The sequence below is a fragment of the Emys orbicularis genome, chromosome 14 (assembly GCF_028017835.1).
Source record: "Emys orbicularis isolate rEmyOrb1 chromosome 14, rEmyOrb1.hap1, whole genome shotgun sequence".
NCBI classification, from domain to species: Eukaryota; Metazoa; Chordata; order Testudines; family Emydidae; genus Emys; species Emys orbicularis.
Window position 1 is genome coordinate 1,030,115 of NC_088696.1, and position 20,666 is coordinate 1,050,780.

The following is a 20,666-nucleotide window of genomic DNA, read 5'->3' on the forward strand; positions in this document are numbered from 1 at the left end:
GAGGCTATTTAGATGCGCGCCCGAGGCTATGAGTGATGCGTCGGTGGTGAGGAGCAACAATGGTGATGTTTGCTAAAAGGGGACCCCTTCGCAAATGTTGGCAGGGTCCTGCCACCAGTCCAAGGAATTTTTGATCCTGGTGGGTGGTGAAAGGGATTTATCCAGCCTGTCCGTGTTTGGTCAGTAGACTGAACTGAACCACATCTGGAAGGTATCGCAGGTGAAGCCTGGCATGTGGTATCACTGCCATGCCCACTGTCAGATGCCCCAAGAGTTGAAGGCAGAGTCTAGCTGATATTTGTGGGCTGTTCTGAACAGTCTCTCTGAACGTGACTAAGGACAGGAACCTATGTTGAGGCAAGGGGGCTCTGTCCTCTAATGAGTTGAGGTTGGCCCCGATGAACTCCAGGCGTTGCACTAGAGTGAGGGTTGACTTCTGGGTGTTGATCTGTAGGCCTAGTTCTGTAAAGAAGTGCATCATAGCTTTGGTGACTTGGTGAGCCTCCCGGAGAGATTGGGCTCTGAGGAGACAATCGTCCAGGTAAGGGTAGATCATTATTTCTTGGGAATGTAAGTGAGCAGCCACCACTGAGAGAACCTTAGAAAATGCTCTCGGGGCCACTGATAGCCTGAAGGAGAGCACTCGGTACTGATAGTGGTCGTGTCCCAGAGTGAATCTGAGGAATCGTCTGAGAGTCGGTAGGATCAAAATAAGCATCCTGAAGGTAGAGAGCCAAAAACCAGTCTCTCTGTTCCAACACTGGAACGAACATTGCTAAAGTGTCCATCTTGAATTTTTGAGCCTTGACAAACTTGTTGAGAGCTCTGAGGTCTAATATGGGTCTCCAACCTCCTTTCCTTTTGCACATTAGGAAATAATGAGAGTAGAACCCTTTGCCTTGTAGATGTTGAGGTACTGGTTCTATGGCTCCGAACTGGAGGAGACGGTCTATGTCTTATTGCAGTAAACTCTCGTGAGAAGGGTCCCTGAAGAGGGATGGACGGAGTACCCAGCTTGAACGATCTCTAGGACCCATCAGTCCCACGTTATGCATTCCCAGGCACTGCGGAACACTGCCAATTGGCCAAATGGGTGTGAAACTTTGGTTGGCTGTGTCAATGGGGGGGGGAGTGGTCTAATGGCGCCTCAACCTCACGTCAACATTGGTGCTTCGAAGTAGAGGTCTGGAACAAAGAAGATTGTGGGCCAGGTGGTTTGTGCTTAGGGAATTTCTCTTTCTTTCATTGCTCTCGTAGTGGCATTCAGACTGATACTGAGATGTGTGTGGTCTATGTTGGGATTGGGGACTAAATCGTCTCTTTTGTCCTGGTGTATGGATATCCAGTGACCGGAAAGTAGCCCCGCAGTCCTTCAGGGTATGAAGGGAGGAATCAGTCTTTCCAGCTAAAAGCTTTGTGCCCTCAAAAGGAAGATCCTCAATGGTGGACTGAACCTCTTTCGGGAAGCCCGACAGATGGAGCCACAATGCCCGTCACATCACCACAGTCGTGAAGATGAATCTAGCAGCCGCGTCAAGTTCAAATTGTAGCGATGTCTTTGCCACCAATTGGCCCTCCTGGATAATAGCCTTAAATTGGTCACAATGTGATTCTGGCATCTTTTCAATAAAGTCATTCAGTTTTGAGTAATTTATATAATCATATTTCGCCCTGAGGGTCTGGAAGTTGGTGATACAGAATTGGAGAATGGCCAAAGAGTACGCTTTTCTACTGAAAAGGTCTAAGTGCTTCCAATCCCTATTGTAGGGAGAAGCCCTTGACTGGTGGTGTTGACCACGGGAGTTAACGGCATCCACCACGATGGAGTTGGGTGGCGGGTGGGAGACTAGGAATTCAGATTCCTTGGCAGGGACATAGTATTATTTGTCCACCTGCTTGCAGGTAGGCGCCACTGACAGGGTTAGCCACATGGTTTTTGCTGAGTCTAAGATGGCCTCATTGATAGGGAGGGCGATCTTTGAGGAAGAAGAAGAGTGGAGGATGTCAAGGTGTTGATGGTGGGTGTCCTTAACTTCCTCCAGTGGTATCTGGTGGGTGTCTGCCACTCTCTTTGCCAGCTCCTGGAAGAGGCAAAAGTCAACTACCAAAGATGGCTTCGTACTGAAAAGAGGAGGATATGGTCCTCAATGTCACGTCTTCCTTGGCACTGGCCTCCTATTCTTCTATATCTTGTGGAGGTTCCAAAGCCCTGGATGCTGTGGTTCTCGGGTGAGACTTGAAGCCTGAGAGGCATGCTGGCAATGTGCCACCCAAGGGTCCCAATATGGCCATGGGGGGGCATAGAGCCCGGTGGGTGGCGCCTATGGGGAGCCGTACCAAGATGATGGTGGTGGGGCCATCTATGGGTATATCCTTGGGCTCTGTTGGTAGTGAGTATCATATGGGGCTTGGGAGGAGTACTGGAATGCTATCTCCTCTGGCTCACTGTCTTAGCCCTCGCTAGAGAGTGGAGGGGCACGTCATGGCAGCAGGGATACTTCTCGTGCTCAATAAAGGTCTTGGTACCAAGAGGTGGGACTCCAGTGCGTCCGACATGCGGAAGTCCGTGGAATGGTGGGATTCCACTGGTACCGACTGACTCAGCGTTAGTGGTGGTGCCAGGGGGGAATGGGGACCTTGAGTGCACTGGCAGGGCCGCCCAGAGGGGGGGGGGCAAGTGGGGCAATTTGCCCCAGGCCCTGGGCCCCACAGGGGCCCCCACGAGAATATAGTATTCTATAGTATTGCAACTTTTTTTTAATGGAAGGGGCCCCCAAAATTGCTTTGCCCCAGGCCCCCTGAATCCTCTGGGTGGCCCTGGGCACTGGTCGTTCCGGTGCTGGGTGAGCTGTTGCTGGTGGTACCGATGTGGACTCGTGTACCATGCGTGAGTGCTTACTCCTGTCTTTCGGTGCCAATGATAGTGCCCGTGCCCATCGGGTCAGTGGGCCTATCGCGGTACCGGTTACTGTCAGTATTTGAGCCGTAGGTCCCAGACTGAGAAGGTCTTGGTGCCAAAGCTACTGAGCAAGATGGAGATCACTTATGGCTATCTCGGGGCTCACGGTGGGGACTTCCAATTCTCTTCTGAGATGATTTCTGAGAGGGGTCCTCAGCTTGTTTCTTAGATGTAGAGGGCTGGACTCACGTCTGACAGGTGATTCGGGACGGAGAGCAGCCTCCATGAAGATGATCTTCTGGCAGAGCTCTCAGTCCTTATGGGATCTTGGCCAGAGTTGTTGGCAAAGACCATATTTCTGCTGGATGTGGCCTCTCTGAGGCGGTGAATGCACGGAGAGTGCATTTCCGCACCTGGGACTACCTCTTTACAAGGCACTTTTTGAAGCCCAGTGAACCAGGTATACCCTATTGGGGGGAAGGGTCCCCGACCGGTGGGGGGGGGGACGGGGACACAAGAGCGGGAAAGAAAATAAAGGTTTTTATTTTTAGTTTTTAAGGATAAAATAAGAAAGAAGAAAAACCCCCACAACTAGAACTAGACCGAGGCGCGTGGGTGGCGGGTGTAAGAGGCTTGGGGAGGCTAACCCTCCCCAAACAGGGCATGAAATGCTGGATGTGGCGCACTTCCTGCTGCCTTTGGAGCACCGCCACCGGAAGCTCCTGAGAAGTGGGGGATCACCAACGCCAGAATCATGGCCCCACTTGCGCTCCGCACTGAGGCTTAGCTTGGCCTCTTGTCCCAAAGCCCCACCCTCGCTCTGCCTCTTCTTGTCCCTGCCCCACCCCCACCCCGGTTGCTCACCCTTAAGGCAGAAAGGAGCGAGAGGACAGAGAGGAGCGAGTGGTGGGTGAGGGGGCCTCAGGGGACAGGAGGAGTGGACACGGGCTTCGGGGGGGGGGGTGGAGAGGAGCAAGGAGGGGGCCTTGGAGGAAGAGGCTGAGTGGGGGGGCAGGGCCATAGTCTGGGTGAGGGTGCCCCCCCCACTTCTAGGGAGCTTCCGGCGCTCATGTCCAGCCTTCCCAGACGCAAGAGTCACACGCCGCCTGTGACTAGGAGACTAACTAACTATCGGTATGTAACGAAAAGCGATAGTCTTAACGGATGGCTCACGGCTCTGTCTCTAGCCAGGGCAGCTGACAAGGAACCAAGGGGCGTTAGCCTGCACGCGCTGAGTAGCCTCCTGGCGCAGCACAAGGAGAGACTGCGCATGTGCAGGCCCAACGGACACGGCTACCCAAGTTCTGCAATCAGCAGCGCAGGGACGCAGACATACCTAGAGTGGCGCACCCATAGGGACACTGCTCGAAGAAGAACTGTGTGTGCAGCACACTAGTGTGTAGTAGATTCACACTGGCTTGCTGCACTCTAAGGCTCCATGCAGACAAGCCTGTAAATACAATGAACGCAATGAGGACGAGAACCTTCCCTGCTGGAGATGGATGGTGTATATGCGTGAGTGAAAAGGGGTGCTGTGGGATGAGGTTCTGGTGGTGTGGTTGATGGTGTGAGCAGAGGGGAGAGTAAATATAGCTGCGATGCAAAGCTAAACACTGATCCATCAATGTACATAAGTACAGGGATCCCAGTCCAAAATCCAGCTCCATGTCACACGGGGAATGACCTTCCCCTCAGGGAAAACTCAGGACTAAACTAGCCTGGAGAAGCCAGAGGCAGCTTGGCTGCCAAGTAACCACAGCCAGGGCACATGCAAGAAGGAAGCTTCCACATCTCAGGAGACGAGAGTGCGGAGAACTGAAAAGAACATTAAACCGCCCCAAGGAAGCAGCTGATGTTATGCAATCTGTGCAGTGCTCAAGTCTCTGTGAGCTCCATATTCCCCACGGGCTGCAGGGCTAGAGCAGGGACTTCTCCCCTGGGCTACCCTCAAGTGGAGGGGCTCAGCTCCTCCATGCCAGACCCAGGAGCTCACGCGGTCAGTCATGCCCAAGGGAGTCCTGTCCAAAGGCACCACAGGCCAGGAATGAGCTGCAGTGTCTGGTGGCCATTTGACAGACCAGAGAGGAGCGAGGAGCCCAGTCTCCCACTCAGCAGTCATGATGTCCAGAAGCTCAAATAGCCTCAGAAAAGCATCACTCCAGGCAGACTCTGCGTGGCTGGGAGTCACCATGTTACATCGACTCTCCCACTTTTCTACAGGCCTGTAGTTTTCTGATTGTGGGTTTGCTGTAAAAACAAATGGGCTGTGACAGGTGCTGGGAGTAGCTAAAGAGCGAGTCCTTTGGAGCCAGCACCCTGGTCCCTGGGTGTAGGTAGAGTGGGAGGGACTCAGGTCGTTTGGGTTTGGAAGGGTAGAAGGGATCACTTGCACCGGCAGAGGGCCTGATGAGGTAAGCAGCTCACCGGTGGGTAGCTCAGCAAACAGAACAAACAGCTGAGCCAGGGAGCAGGAAGGGGGCTCCACAAAACTGCTGCTATGTGGGGATGTACTTGGAACATGAACAATCATAAAGACGCTTGCTGAAGGGACCCCGGTGGACTGGGTATGCTGGTTAATTCACAAGGAGGGGTTAACCAGCCAGGGTTTCCGGGAGCTCATTGACATGGCCCCAGTGCTGCCCTCGAGTGTCTCCTACAGTAGCCCATGGACCTTTCCCATCTCCCCACTCTGATCTGCATTCTGGGTAAGTGGCCCTGGCATTCAGCCGTGGCACCATGGCAGACTGTGCACTCTCACTGCACCTCGTGGAGTCAGATAGCATGGCTGGGTGTGTCAGGGAGACCCACCACAGACCTGTAAAGTCTGACAGGCTAAGCAAAGAGAGAGGCACTACATTAGAAAAAATTCTGAATCCAACCATAAGCAGTTTTCCTGCTTAAAACTAAGAGTGTGCGCTTGTGATGCCATTCAGCACTTTAAAATATGCAAAATGAGGAGCTGGTGTAGACCTTATTAACACCCGCCTCCAACATCATTAAGATGTTTCCAAGAAAATTAATTGAGAGACTCATTAAAAATAAATTAAGAAAAATGTGTTGCAGAGCGCCTGCTCCGAGCTCGTAAATCACAGCTCAAAGCTTCGGGCCACTGCGCAGGCAATTAATGCCAGCCGATTTGTTTTATCCTGACTGGGAAAATTAGAAAGCAGACGTGGAGATTAGATTAGGCACGTCTGTCAAGCGGAACTCGGAGTGAATATTTTAGGATACAAAATGGAAATCAGGAAAACAAAGAAAGCCGAGCTTTCATTCAGAAGAGCTGACAGAGATGTGGGAGGGAGGAGAGCAATAGAGATGTTTTCTATTTTGAGGAGCGGCACTGTGTCTGTCCTTAGACACCCCTACCTCGCTCTCACACTACCAGACACCCTTTCCATCCCCACAGGAAGACTGCACACCCCCAGTGACTGTGTGCAGAGATACTGTCTGCCCAGGATGGGGAAGAGTTCTCATGTCCAGAAAGTGCTTTGACGTTATGTATTACATGTCCTCAACCCGTCTCTCATCTACATTACCCTGGATTACCCACGGATTAGCAAACACACTCCAACAAGGCTGGGTCAGGGGCTCGGGACTTAGTAAGCTTTGTGCTATCAGTACTATTTTGTCCATCTTCAGCACCTTCCATGTGAGGATCTCAAACCACTCTATGACCATTAATTAATTAAACCTCACCATCCTCCTGTGAGGTAAGCAGGTATCATTATGGCCACTTTGTACAGCTGGCAATTAAGGCATGGTCAAATTAAGTGCTTGATTTTCTAAACTATACGCATGCCTAAATTGCACATGCTGTTACTATGACTGCACATGCAAATATGGTATTTGTGCATCCCAATGGCCAGTTATATGCATAATGGGCATTTGTGCAGACAAATACCTAGTTGTGCATGCAGTCTAAATATGGTCATTGTGCACACAAATTAGGTCTGTCATTTTGCAAACTTCTGCATACACAGCTTAGAAAATCCAGAGCCAAAGTGACTTGTTGAAGATCTAACTGAGAGTCTATGGCAGAGCTGGCAACAGAAGACGGATCTCCTGATCTAGTGCCTTCTCACAGTACATGTACTCTTCAGTAGGCAGCAGAAGTACTGATCAGCTACCCATTGGTGGAGAAGTGGCACATGACCTTGTGTATGCAGTGACCAGGTGACCTAATTTTCAATGAGTCAATTGACTTTTGGCCTATCCTAAGGTAGGAGGCCAGGTGTCCTATTTCTTGACATAGCCATCCGAACTGTCCTACTTTTAGAGAACAAGGCTCATGCTGCTCCATGCCAGAAAGAAAGGAAAGCTTCACCCTGGGCAGAGGGAGATTTTCAAACATTCCTAACTTTATTTCTTATCCAAATTTGTTCAAACATGTCCAAGGCCCCTGTGACGAGTGAGACCCAGCTCCACAACACGCCTGAAGGTTTAAAATAAGGAGCTCTCAGAGTGTGAAAAGGTACCAGATAAACCGAGCAACGGAAGGACTTGCTGCCTGCAGGTTTATTTTGGAGGAACCTTCTCTTAGACCAGCTGTCCAATTACCCAGGCTAATGAGCGTGGTCCACCCTGCCAGAGTCATTTTAGCCAGGGGTTTCAGAGTGATCCTGGAATACATTTCAATACAGCCAAATATAAGTTCACACATCTAGGAACAAAGAATGCAGCCCATATTTACAAGAGGGGGGGACTCTATCCTGGGAAGCACTGAATCTGAAAAAAAGACTGGGGATCATGGTAGACAATCAGCTGAACATGAGCTCCCAGTGTAATGCAGTGGCCAAAAAAGCTAATGCAATCCTGAGATGTTTACATGGGAATACTGAGGAAGAATAGGGAGGTTATATTACTTCTGTATTTGGCACTGATGCAACAGCTGACGGGAATGCTGTGTCCTGTCCACAACTCAAGAAGGATGTCGATAACTTGGAGAGTGTTCAGAGAGGAGCCATGAAAACAATTAAAGGATTAGAAAACCTGCCTGACGGTGATAGATTCAAGAAGCTCCATCTATTTAGCTTAACAAAGAGACAGTTAAGAGGCGACTTGATCACAGACTTGAGTCACAAGTATCTATACAGGGAACAGAAATTTGAGCCTAGCAAACAAAAGTATAACATGTATCAGAGGGGTAGCCGTGTTAGTCTGAATCTGTAAAAAGCAACAGAGGGTCCTGTGGCACCTTTAAGACTAACAGAAGTATTGGGAGCATAAGCTTTCGTGGGTAAGAACCTCACTTCTTCAGATGCAAGTAATGGAAATCTCCAGAGGCAGGTATAAATCAGTGTGGAGATAACGAGGTTAGTTCAATCAGGGAGGGTGAGGTGCTCTGCTAGCAGTAGAGGTGTGAACACCAAGGGAGGAGAAACTGCTTCTGTAGTTGGATAGCCATTCACAGTCTTTGTTTAATCCTGATCTGATGGTGTCAAATTTGCAAATGAACTGGAGCTCAGCAGTTTCTCTTTGGAGTCTGGTCCTGAAGTTTTTTTGCTGTAAGATGGCTACCTTAACATCTGCTATTGTGTGGCCAGGGAGGTTAAAGTGTTCTCCTACAGGTTTTTGTATATTGCCATTCCTGATATCTGACTTGTGTCCATTTATCCTCTTGCGTAGTGACTGTCCAGTTTGGCCAATGTACATAGCAGAGGCCAAACTGGACAGTCACTACGCAAGAGGATAAATGGACACAAGTCAGATATCAGGAATGGCAATATACAAAAACCTGTAGGAGAACACTTTAACCTCCCTGGCCACACAATAGCAGATGTTAAGGTAGCCATCTTACAGCAAAAAAACTTCAGGACCAGACTCCAAAGAGAAACTGCTGAGCTCCAGTTCATTTGCAAATTTGACACCATCAGATCAGGATTAAACAAAGACTGTGAATGGCTATCCAACTACAGAAGCAGTTTCTCCTCCCTTGGTGTTCACACCTCTACTGCTAGCAGAGCACCTCACCCTCCCTGATTGAACTAACCTCGTTATCTCCACACTGATTTATACCTGCCTCTGGAGATTTCCATTACTTGCATCTGAAGAAGTGAGGTTCTTACCCACGAAAGCTTATGCTCCCAATACTTCTGTTAGTCTTAAAGGTGCCACAGGACCCTCTGTTGCTTTTTACAAAAGTATAACAAGATCTGATGGCTGGAAAATGAAAGTAGACAAATTCGGACTAGAAATAAACTGCACATTTTTAATAGCGAGGTAATTAACCACTGGAACAATTTACCAAGGGTTGTGGTGGATTTTCCATCACTGGCAATTTTTAAATCAAGATTGGATGTTTTTCTAAAAGGTCTGATCTAGTTCAACCACAGATGTTGGACTTGAAGCAGGAATTAATTCAATGAAAGCTGATGGCCTGCGTTATGCAGGAGGTCAGATTAGATGATCAGTATGATCCCTTCTGGCCTTAAAATCTAATAATCTATTTTCCACATTCCTGAACTGGATATACAATATAGTGAGATGGTCCTTTGCTGACAAATCACTTATTATTCAGGTTTATGTTTAATGGGGCTGATCAAGACTTTGAAGAGATTGTCTGAGAATTCCTGTAGGAGATCTTGGACTGAATGAATTATTCCAGCTGTTTGTTCTCCTTAGACAGGATATTCCATTAGAGCAGGTGGGCTGAAGTTACACACACGCTTGAGGGTTTGCAGGATTGAGGAAATAGTTAGGATCACAAAACAGCTGGCACGAAAACCTCCCGTGTTCACATGCTCAGAACTCTCTAAAACAGTCACATCTTGGGGCTGGAATTTTCCATGCTGAATCTCTGCCTGAAGATTCATTTATTCAAATGTTTGAGTAAAATTGCTTCACCTACTTTGGAGTTATGGAGAGAGTGAAAAAGCTACTTCCACCAGCGACAAAGAGTTCTGACCACACTTCTCTAAACGGGGCCATAGAAAAATAGCTACATTTTTAAGCTTAGCTTGGACAACCTTCCCGAGGCCTAGCACCTTCCCAAATTAAACATCAAACTACGCAAATGCAAAATATCACGTTGAGTATGCTCAGTGGGTATCTGCTAAGCTCTTTTCTTTAAAAAGAGTATAATGGAGGCCCCACCCTTTTGACAGATCCCAGCACATTCACCTTTTGTGTCCGGACCCAGGGCTGCTGCTGGGACAATTTGCATAAGAGATTTTAAATGTCTCACTGAAAATCTCCCAGGACAATCTCCAATGCACCCCAAAAATACAAAAACACCCCAATACATTGACAAAGAAAAGGAGAACATTATGGGCATGGATCCTGTGATTTAGAGTCTGCTATTTTTGCTGCATTCTGCAATTTTCCACAGATGTATAATTTTTTTGCATTTATTTATTTATTTATTTATTTATTTAGACTTTAAAGCAACATAAAAGACACCTGTCCCAGGTGTAGATGCCCTGCATCAATTAAAACTACCATTCAGAACAATAAACAAAGAACAGCAAGACCACCCAGCACGGAATACTGGGGAGAACACGAGTCCTTCCACTCTCCCCAAACAGATGGTCTTTGTAACACATCCCGGAGAACAAGTCTGGGCTGTTCCAGCCTGAGAGCAGACATGCCCTCACAGAGAATGTTCTGCCAGCAGTTCCCTTCCTGTTACAGCAAGGGAGCCCCGGCTCCAGCCAGTCAGGGGTGCACCACCATGGCATGGAGCAGAAACAGGTCCCAGCCCATTTACAGTTTTATAGGTCAAAACTGAACACCTTGGACTCCATTCTGCTGAGAAGCACAAAGCAGTGACAGGGTGGGACTCAACATGCAAAAAAAATTTTATTTTTTTTATTTATTTTTTAACTCAAAGAGGCAAACCCCACAAGTATCCCAGTTATTTACTTTTTGGGGGTTTATCAAGAGCACCTTGAAGAAGTCTGTGGCCAAAAGCTGCACCAGCTGAAGGCCATATATTGATTTTGTGGTGTTAGTGAAACACTGAAGCAAAGACATGTAGCAGTTCTGCAGAGCTCTCCGCATGTAACTCTGTCCTTTTATGCCCACAATGTAGCAGTCCCCTAGTCAAATGATTCTTAATATCCCAAGGAGGAATTTCGCTAGAGTCGGATAAATTAGAAGCAATGCTTTATCAGGCTATCATTTAAAATGGAAAGCATCTACCTTTCACCTCTCCCTAATGCTGTGCAAAGAGAATATGATGGCTTGTTTAACAACCAGGGTGTGCAATGACTTTTCTAGAGCATGCCTGAGGCTGGAGTAAAATGGTGAAGAAAGAGACTCTGGTTCAAATGAAACACCATGTTCTTTTTAGGAACTAAATCTGGAGCTAGGTGAAGCATGATTTTATTGGGAAAGGACTGCAGGTAGGGATTTCTGATTGAAAGTAGTTCACTTCATCTTCTTGTTGAAGTAACGGCTAGGAAAAAGCCTACTTTAAATCTCCTTTAGTACAAGCACAGCTGCCTTTCTTCACAATTTAATCAATACGTGAAGAACCAGACTCAAGGTCTGCTGGCTGACAAAGGGATGTCTAAACGGTCTCTGAAGAATCTGGTGGTATGCAGCTATAGAATTCAGTTAGAAAATGGCAAATGTGGCTTGAGAGTGCCAGAAACCAGAACCTCACATCTGAGGGAACTGAGGCTCATGTCTTTATGAAAACTTGCTCAAAGAAATTCCAGTGCATCTCTGACTGCTGTTCGCAAAGTAATTGCGTTTCTTTCTGCACATGATACCAACCAAACTCTTCACATCTTCCTGTCAGAGTCTTGCCTCATCTGGAATAAGGAATCGTTCAGACGCTGCAGCAGCTGTGCTGAAGCAAGCTCAGTCTCTCAGCTCCAGGCCATTAGGTGCCGTCTCAGGACATCTGGACTCACCCGAGTCGCTCAGGACAAGTGTAGGTGTCCCCTCCCTGTGTGAAGCAGCAGGAGGTTAGGCCCTTTATTGGCCAGAAAGGTGGTACTAGCCCTTCGAGCTGCCTGAGCTGCAGTATGTGGAGAGAAGCGGGGACAGCGAGGCTGCTGGCAGGCGGCACTGAGAGCCGTGCCTCCTGAGGGGAACCATAAAGCAAGCAACAGAGGCTTTGGGGAATGGGAGAGAAAGTGAGCTTTGCCTTTCTTCCCAACACAGGAGACTCCTGAGCCAGGCCTTAGCTAGGGGAATGGAGGAACTGGGGGATTACTTGCCTGGCTTGTACTTTCTAGGCATTATGCTGATGACCACAAGCTGTAACTGCAGCAAGATCTGTTTTTGTTTGTTCCTCCAAACACGATCCTAGGCTGAAAGATGCGACCAGGTGAGGCTCTGCCTTGTTACCATTTTATTTTCCTCTGGCTGAGACTGTAATGTTATTTGTCCCCTTCCTCCCGGAAGCTGACTTATCTGTCCACCAAGAGAGTTACCTCCTAACCCCTAATAGTTAGAGACTGGCTTATGCTTTGAAGCATGAGGTTCTCTCTCTCTTCTAAAATGTTACCATTAGCTATAACAATTCTGTGTATTCTTTTTATCCATCAAAATGTCCAGGTCTTCTTTGAATCTTGCTAAGTTCTTGTCTCAACAATATCCTCTGGCAATGAGTTCCACTGTCCAATGCTGTATAAAAAGTATTTATTTTTATTGAGTTTGAATTTGACAACTTTAAGTTTCATTGACTGTCCCACGGAGAAGAGAAGCTCCTATCCTACTCTATCCAGACCATTGATTGTTTTATGTACTTCCATCATATCTTCTCTTATTCATCTCATTTTTCAGGTAAAATCCCAATCTCTCTTCATATGAAAGCTTTTCCAGCCCTTACCTGTATCGCGCTTCTCTGATCGCCTCTCATTCTGCAATGTCCTTTTTGAGATGGGGTGACCAGTCCTGCACACAGTATCCAGATGAGGGCAAACCATTGGTCTATATATGGTGTTCTATCAGCCTCTGTATTTTTCTCTATCATTTTCCTTACGCAGCCTAACACCTTATTTTTTTTTTTTTTTAAACACAGTTGCATGTTGAGCCAAGGTCTCCTGAGCCATCCACAATCCCATGAGCCCACGGCCTTTCTTGAATTGATATTGTTAATTTAGAACCCTGTAAGCTGTAGTTCACATTTCCCCCTCTCCTTCAAGATAACCCTGCAGATGTCCTTACTGGGTAAGGACATCAATGACTGTGGAGCGAGCAGGAGCAAGGAGGATACATTAATTGACCTGGCCCTGGGAAGGAAAATGCAGTTCTGTCAGGCCTAAGGATACCTCTGACTGGGGCAGAAATCCGGGACCTTCCTGTTGGAGAAGTTTGCAATATGATCCACTGGTGGTACAAAGTACTTTTGGGTCAGATCAAGGGCACTCTTGGTTGAGGTTCCACGTACTTGGGAGAGCGTGTCTCCTCACGTACCATGTTTTCCTTGCAGACACTGCTCAGAGGAGCAGACCGTTTCTCTGGTCCCCTGGCTACTTGTTGCCATAGGGGAGGGTTGTCGCCATTCATACAAGTGGCTGAGATTCCCTTTAGGAGTTTGGGGAGGAGAGCTTTGGTGTCCTTCCCAACTGCTTGTGATTTGAAGGGTTTATACTTAGCTGGTTTCTATCCAGGTCCATCTTCCCTGGGTTACATCTCTGGATTACTGGCTGGCATCCATTGGATATGGATGGATGAGTGCTCTGACAGCATTTTCCCTTAAGAAGGTTGGCGTGGGAGAGCCAGCAGTTGCGTGTGGGATTTCATGCCGTGGGCTGAATGGCCCACAAGTGTAGTATTGGCTTCTGGGCCACAATACTCACAAAGAAAACAAGTGTTCTGCAGAGGGGACGGGGCTGCAGCCTAGGAGACCTGTTACTGAGTGGCAGAGATTTGATTTTTTTTTTCGGAACAAGTTCTGAGGACGGGCCTCTGTACCCCCTGTCTTGGAGCAGGCTCCTTGGCAATGAATCGGGGAGCTCTCCTCTATTGATTATGAGTTGTGCTGGTGAGAATGGGTGGCTTGTGGAATACGAGAAGCTACTTCTCTTGCTCAGGCAGCCTTTCCCAGAGATCCCATAAGGAGAGAACGCTGCACTCCTGGCTCACTGGTTCGAAGCCATGATTCCCATCAGCTTTGGGAATGCCGTGAGGGCCAAGGGCACCCCAAATGGCAGTCCTGCACTCTGGAGGAGATGCTTTCTGCTATGAGCTGAAGGAATTGTAGATGACCAGTCTGGTATGCTTTGCGGATACGGTAGGGTCTTGAGGTCTACAGAGCAGATAATGGGGGAAAGAAAAGCTAATATTGCCTTCCAAATCCTCATCCTACCAGAGACTGAGCAGTGACAGACACAGCACTGGACGAAAAGCCTCCTGTCTCCTTGGACACGACTAAGCCCTGAAATGGAAGCCAGGCCCTCCTTCATGGGTAGGGATGATGCCCAGTATCCAGCAGCTTCAGGACAGCTGACATGACTGGATTTCTGTCAACCTTACAGCGACGAGCTTCCTTTGATCGGTGGGCTTCCCACATCCCAGGCTGCTCAATATCTGGTCGCAAAAGAGATTCCCACAAAGAAAATGACTAGGACAACATGTGTAAGGGTCCTTTGAACTCTACTGGGTAACTCTGGTGAACTCTCTGGAAGTTCTGTGTCTTCAGAAGCGGGACCAGTGCCATTTCCCAGCCTTTCTCCTCAGGGCCCCTGCCCCGGCTTGCACCATATACCCTGCTGTATGTGGGCAAGAGGTGCCAAAGAGAAGGGCTGGCAGAGGGTGAGTGTGGTTCCTTGGGCTTTTCAATAACTTGACCAGTAGAGGGGTGTGTGTGTAGGAAGGTGTTTGTGTGCCAGTCTAGACATGGGCTTGTGATGAGCACATGGTGACAAGCTGGTGGTGACCCACTGGCTTGCTGTCTGCACTCCTGCGTGAATCCAAATCTCTCTGGAGGACTGGTGAAGCAGGCTCAGGCCTGGCTGCCCAAAGGGCATCTCTTAATGTTGCAGTGATCTTGGGCTCTTACCCTTAACTCCCCTACTGTCCACACACACCCCCTTCTCACCCCAGTCTGGTGGTGCTTTCGACCCAGCCTAGCTGGCCCAGGTGGGGGCATAGGCTAAAACCCAAGTGAGGCTTTCACTTGGGCTGGTAACTTGCCCACTCTGCAGTGAAGATACAGGCTAAATCAGTGGAGTACTCATGGCCTTCCAATGGCATCCCACAATTCATCCTATGTGCCCAGAAGGACAGACAAGTTCTCCTCCTGCTCCCTGGGACAGACTCCTAGTGCATTGCAATGCAAAGACCCATGGGATGTGCCCACAGGTTCTAGCAACACACCCAAGGGAGTGCAGCGCCAGGGAAGACACAGCAACTCGAGTGTGGGTTTGCAGTGTGGCTGCTCACACCTGGGCTAGGCTGACCTAGGTGCTCCCACCTGGGAGCTGATCACCCGAGTTAACGCTGCAGTGCAGATACATCCTAATCGCTGCCGGAGCAGCAACAGGGATTGCCAGGCTGCCAGGGGCTTAAGATTTTGTCCCAATTTTGATTCGTACCAAGGGAAAAGATTGCAGCTTCCCACGAGGAGGAGGAGTAGAGTCCTCAGAGACAAGAGAGAGCTTCTGCGCTGGCTGATGGAGGCAGGGAATAGGCTTGCGGTGCAATGCAGCATCTGACCAGCGGGGGGAGGGGGGGGAAGGAGTCTTCAGCAAACCTGCCTGCACAGATGAACGAGGTGAGCAAGAATATCAGCCATGTGGCACCTGAGCAGAGGAAGTGCCAGGTGCGCAAAATCCTCATTTTAAAACTCTGTAGTGGGGTCTCCACAGGGAGCCTACACATACACACTCTTGCTTTGTGCAACCGGCTCCTGGCTGTAATGTCCTGGCTTGGCAGAGGGGGAGGAGGAGGGTGTCCACCACAGAATAACAAGGTGCCATGGTCTGTTAGCAGGGCTTTTGCAGAGGATGCTATGCAGGGACTGAAGTCTCTTTGCTAGAGAGAGATGCAGGAATCCATCTCAGCAGCCCTTTGAGAGAGCATTTCCTCAGAAGAGAAGAGGGGAGATAAGGCTCACCCAGGTACCCAGCGCTGACTCACCACTGCCACAGCCAGGGGAATGCCTGTGCTTTTAGATCCTGAGCCATGCGGAGAAGCTCAGCACACAGTGGCACAAGGCTTTGAAACTTCAGCTTTAAATCCCCCCAGCATAGCTCAGTGGAGACCAGGACCCTAGTCAAAACATCCTGCTACTATTTATAGGTGCCCAGCTCTCTGAACAATAAACAGAGAAGCCATCCCTGTGCTTCCGTGTTCAGCGCCGTTATTGTATAACAGAACAGCTCCGCTGGCTTAGAAAAGCCACTAGAAACGTCTCTTTGTGACTGCAGGTGATTGGCTACACATCTCTCCTCATGCGGGAGTGTGCCACCTTGGACAGAGCGGCCACACATTGCCTTTAGTCAGCCTTTGTTTACTAGGCATTTCAGCATGTGAACAGCAGAGACTAGGTCACAAAGGGTCCAAAATCCTTCCTTCTTCATGCCCCCCCAATTCCCTCTGGGTAGGTGCCTTAGCTAGACCTCATTTCCACAGGCATGGCTGCTGACCAGCGCTTGGGGGGAGAAATCCTTTTTCCATGTGGATCTTTGGACCATGTTATTTCATGGACCACAATATATTCTGTAGGTACAGAATCCATTCCCCCCCCCCCCCAAAGGGTTGATAGCTAATTCCAGCACCTAGTCTATTTTAATTAAGACTTTTTCTCCTGTGTATACAATTTTCATTAGTGCTGAAGTTATTTTTAATTTGTAATTAACACAGTCTACTTCCCATTATGTATGTCTTGCTGGAATGACACGTTCCATCTTACATTTTGCAGTACCTCAAAGGGGCAGTAGATGTCTCTCTTAGCCTTCCCTTGGCCCACCTGCCCTCCTTGTCCCTGAGACGGTGATATAGTGCATAATTCCAAAATGGCAGCTTTTTGAAAATTCACCTTGATTATCAGACATTAAAAGTGACTCATCCCGCAGTGACTGTCTGGCAGAAGGATGGGATCAGACAGCAGACAATGAGGGACTGGACGCATTAACACACTATATTACAGAGCCCATCAAAAATACCTTTGTTCTGTCAAAGATCCAATCATTTCCTAGTTGTGTTCTTCTGAAGAGAAAGAATAATAATAATAAAAAAAACACAGAGGAATTAAAAACCTCCCCCGATCTCTTTATTCTGGGAGGGAGGGAAGGAGGGACGTGTTTTCTTAATGCCTGATCAACAATCAGGAGGAGATGGGACAATGGGAACTGCTGGGCTGTGGAAATGGGACTCTGCAGTAACACACAGCACTTGTTTGCTCTTGAAAGCCACCATATTATTGCCCCTGATTCTGCTCATTGGAAACTCATTAGCAGGCAGATGCCTCAACTAAATATTTACAGCTGCACTCACACCTATGCTGCAATCTTCTAATCTTACCCAACAGCAAAAGCAGGGGCCAATGGGTTTATTTCATACTTAATGTGCAAAACAACCCCAACAACTGGAGCTTTAACCTGTAATCATCCTGGCGTATTTCATCTGCACAGAGAGCGAGAGTGTGGAAATGCCACCGCTGATAAATACTTTATAAGCAGCGATAATAGCCCATAAGTATAAGCACCGGAGTCTTTCCAATAACTGTAAAGCTTGCAGTCTTGCAGCGTACATGCGTGTGTCTGTTTATATGAAACCATGTGTGGGTGTATCACTGGGTGAAACATACCAAATCCTCAGCACCGCTGAGAGTGTAAGAGGCTCACGCACTTGCCTGAGTCCCCAAGGAGACAGAAAAAGCCCAACTGGGAGGTTTTGGCTCTGGTTTTATCATTTCCATCGCTTGCTTATGAAGCTAGGGAAACTGTCCAGGGCTAAGCAAAGCCTTTATCAGTCACGGAAAATACCCCAAAGGCAACATGCCACAGATCAAAGGCATCTCTGGCGATTGTGCTCATGTGGGTTTCCCTGCCAAATAGTTTAAGTAATATGATTAAAACACAAATTCCATAAACATCAATTTCCCATCTGTTTAATAATAAGAAGGTTCTGTGTCATCAGCGGTTTCATTCCCCTCATTGGATTCATTAATATTCCATGGGAAAGCAAGTGTTGCCCTCAGCCCAACCTGCACAAGGCGACACCTCCTGGCAAAGGGATCCGGTTCCCCGGCTGGGCACAGGAGCTGAAGGAATATTCCATCCTTGGGGTGGGCGCAGGGAGCAAGGGGAACTGCTGCAGACGCAATGAAACGGGAGGGGCTGCTGTAATTAACAAATACAAACAATACACCCCAACACATCACATGGGGGCAGAGAGATGTCTGGAGCATCCTGCAAAGCTTCCCTTTTCTCTTCTGACTCCCACTGTTCATCAGAGGCCAAGACCATGCAGTAAACAAGACCCCCCACCCTCTCTCTCTTGTTCCCTGAACTGCACCAAGCAGCAGCAATTTCACTTCTCCTCCAGACAGCCAGAAGCAGGGACAGAACTGGGGGTGACCAGAACTCCATAGTGACATTGCCTTCTCCGATCTACAGCGCACATCCCAAGGGGCAGGAAAATGCAAAAATGTTGTACGCAAAATCTCTTCCTGAACCTGATGAGCAGAGCAAAGGAGAGGAGGGTCCCAACCCACCCCCACATTGAGGGTCTGCAACGCTGGGCTAGATTCATGAAAGGGAAAACAGGAAGAGAGTTTCCGTTTATAGAATTTTAATGAGCCCTAAAGGTTATTTCTCTGCAGTTCTAATGATAATTTCCAGCTCTCTATGTTCATAGGAAACTGGTCCTTTAGCTCTAATCACATTTGGATACTGTCTAGAGCACACACTGCATGTCGGGCTGCTGCAGAATATCAACAAACAAATGATCAGCAGCATGCTCAGATTCTACAGGGGAGAAACAATACACAGGGAAGTCTTGTATGGTTTGCACTCTGCAAATGATCTCACTACCCCTGCCAGGGACTCAGCAGGTCACTTGAAAGCCCTGCAGCTCTTGGGAGAGGGTCCCTCCAAGAGAACGAGGGAAGAAAAACGAACGTGGAAAAATAAAAAAAAACCTCTCAGAATGGCATCAATAGCTAGGAACCTGCTTTCCTGTTCATGTGACTGCATGTCCGACTCCTCACACGTGAGCTGAGCCAACCCCCAGGACACTGGGGCGCTGGGCTGCGCTGCCTGCCCCCTGCTCCCATCCCACGCCCGACACCCCCGGGACACACTGCCTGCTCCCCTCTCCCATCCCACGCCCGACACCCCCGGGACACAGGGAACACACTGCCTGCTCCCCGCCCCAATCCCACACCCAATACCCCCGAGACACAGGGGCGCTGGACTGCGCTGCCTGCTCCCTGCTCCCATCCCACGCTCGACACCCCCGGGACACAGGGGACATGCTGCCTGCTCCCTGCTCCCATCCCACACCCGATACCAGGGCCGGCTTTAGGCCAATTCAACCAATTCCCCTGAATTGGGCCCCGCGCCAAAGCCCCGGGTACGGCGTAAGAGCTGGTACGCTGTACCGGGGTAGCCAGGCTTCCCCAGGGGGCAATTTAAAGGGCCTGGGGCTCCCAGCAGGGGCTGGAGCCCCAGGCCCTTTAAATTGCCACCAGAGCCCCACTGCTGGAGCCCTGAGGTAGGGCTGCGGGACTCTGGGGGCTATTTAAAAAGTCCGGGGCTCCCACTGCCTCTACCATCCCAGCCCTTTAAATAGCCGCTGGAGCCCCGCTGCTTCCCCAGGGCTCCCTCAGCTATTTAAAGGGCTGGGGAGGCAGAAGCAGGGGAGCCCCAGGCCCTTTAAATAGCCCCCAGAGTCCTGGGATAGCGGGAGGCTCTGGGGGCTATTTAAAGGGCCAGGGCTCCAGCTGCCTCTACTGCACCCCCTGCCCACACCAGCCCCGCACCCCCTGCCCTGCCTGCAGCCAGCCCCTGCCGCACCCCCCTATGGCCCTGCCCGAAGCCAGCCAGCCCCACACACACCCCTGCCCGCACCAGCCCTGCCCCCCCTGCCCTGCCTGCAGCCAGCCCCATACTCCCTAGCCTGTCTCCAGCCAACACCTGCTGCACCCCCCTGCCTGAAGCCAGCCCGCCCCACACACCCATCTCCAGCCAGCCCCGCACCCCTTGCCCTGCCTGCAGCCAGACCCTACCTCCAGTCAGCCCCTGCCCTGCCTCCAGCCAGCCCCATGTCCACTGATGCCCTGCAGTTTCCAGGGCAGTAAACCTGCACACCTGCTTCAATGAGGGGGGCAGGGAGCAGCTGGGACCCACACATGTGCACACCTAGGGTGACCAGACAGCAAGTGTGAAAAATCGGGACGGGGGTGGGGGGTAATAGGATCCTATATAAGAAAAAGACCCAAAAATCGGGACTGTCCCTATAAAATCGGGACATCTGGTCACCCTAGCACACCCCCAGGGAGTGGCGGGGACCCACACATGTGAAACGGAGCTCATTAATAACCGATCAACAGCATATATGACGCAATGTACATAATATATACTTTTATTATTTATATAGTTATGGAAAGTAAATAATACATGGAAGAAATGAAAGGCTTTTATAAACTTTTTTTTTTGTTAGTCATCCCTGCCGGGGCCCCGCCGAAAATGTTCGAATTGGGCCCCGCACTTCCTAAAGCCGGCCCTGCCCGATACCCCCGGGAGACAGGGGTGCTGTGCTGTGCTGTCTGCTCCTCATTTCCCATAAATCTCCATGGAAGCAAAGCTCTCTGTGTTGAGCAGGTTTGGAGGCACCCAGGGCTCAGTCACACTTTCGTGATTCC

General features: G+C 49.3%; 1 protein-coding gene across 1 annotated transcript in view; it reads right to left on the reverse strand.

The window, feature by feature from the left end:
• Nucleotides 1-20,666, reverse strand: part of PMFBP1 (polyamine modulated factor 1 binding protein 1) — a 353,820-nt gene that overhangs the window by 58,631 nt on the left and 274,523 nt on the right. The window lies entirely within an intron of this gene.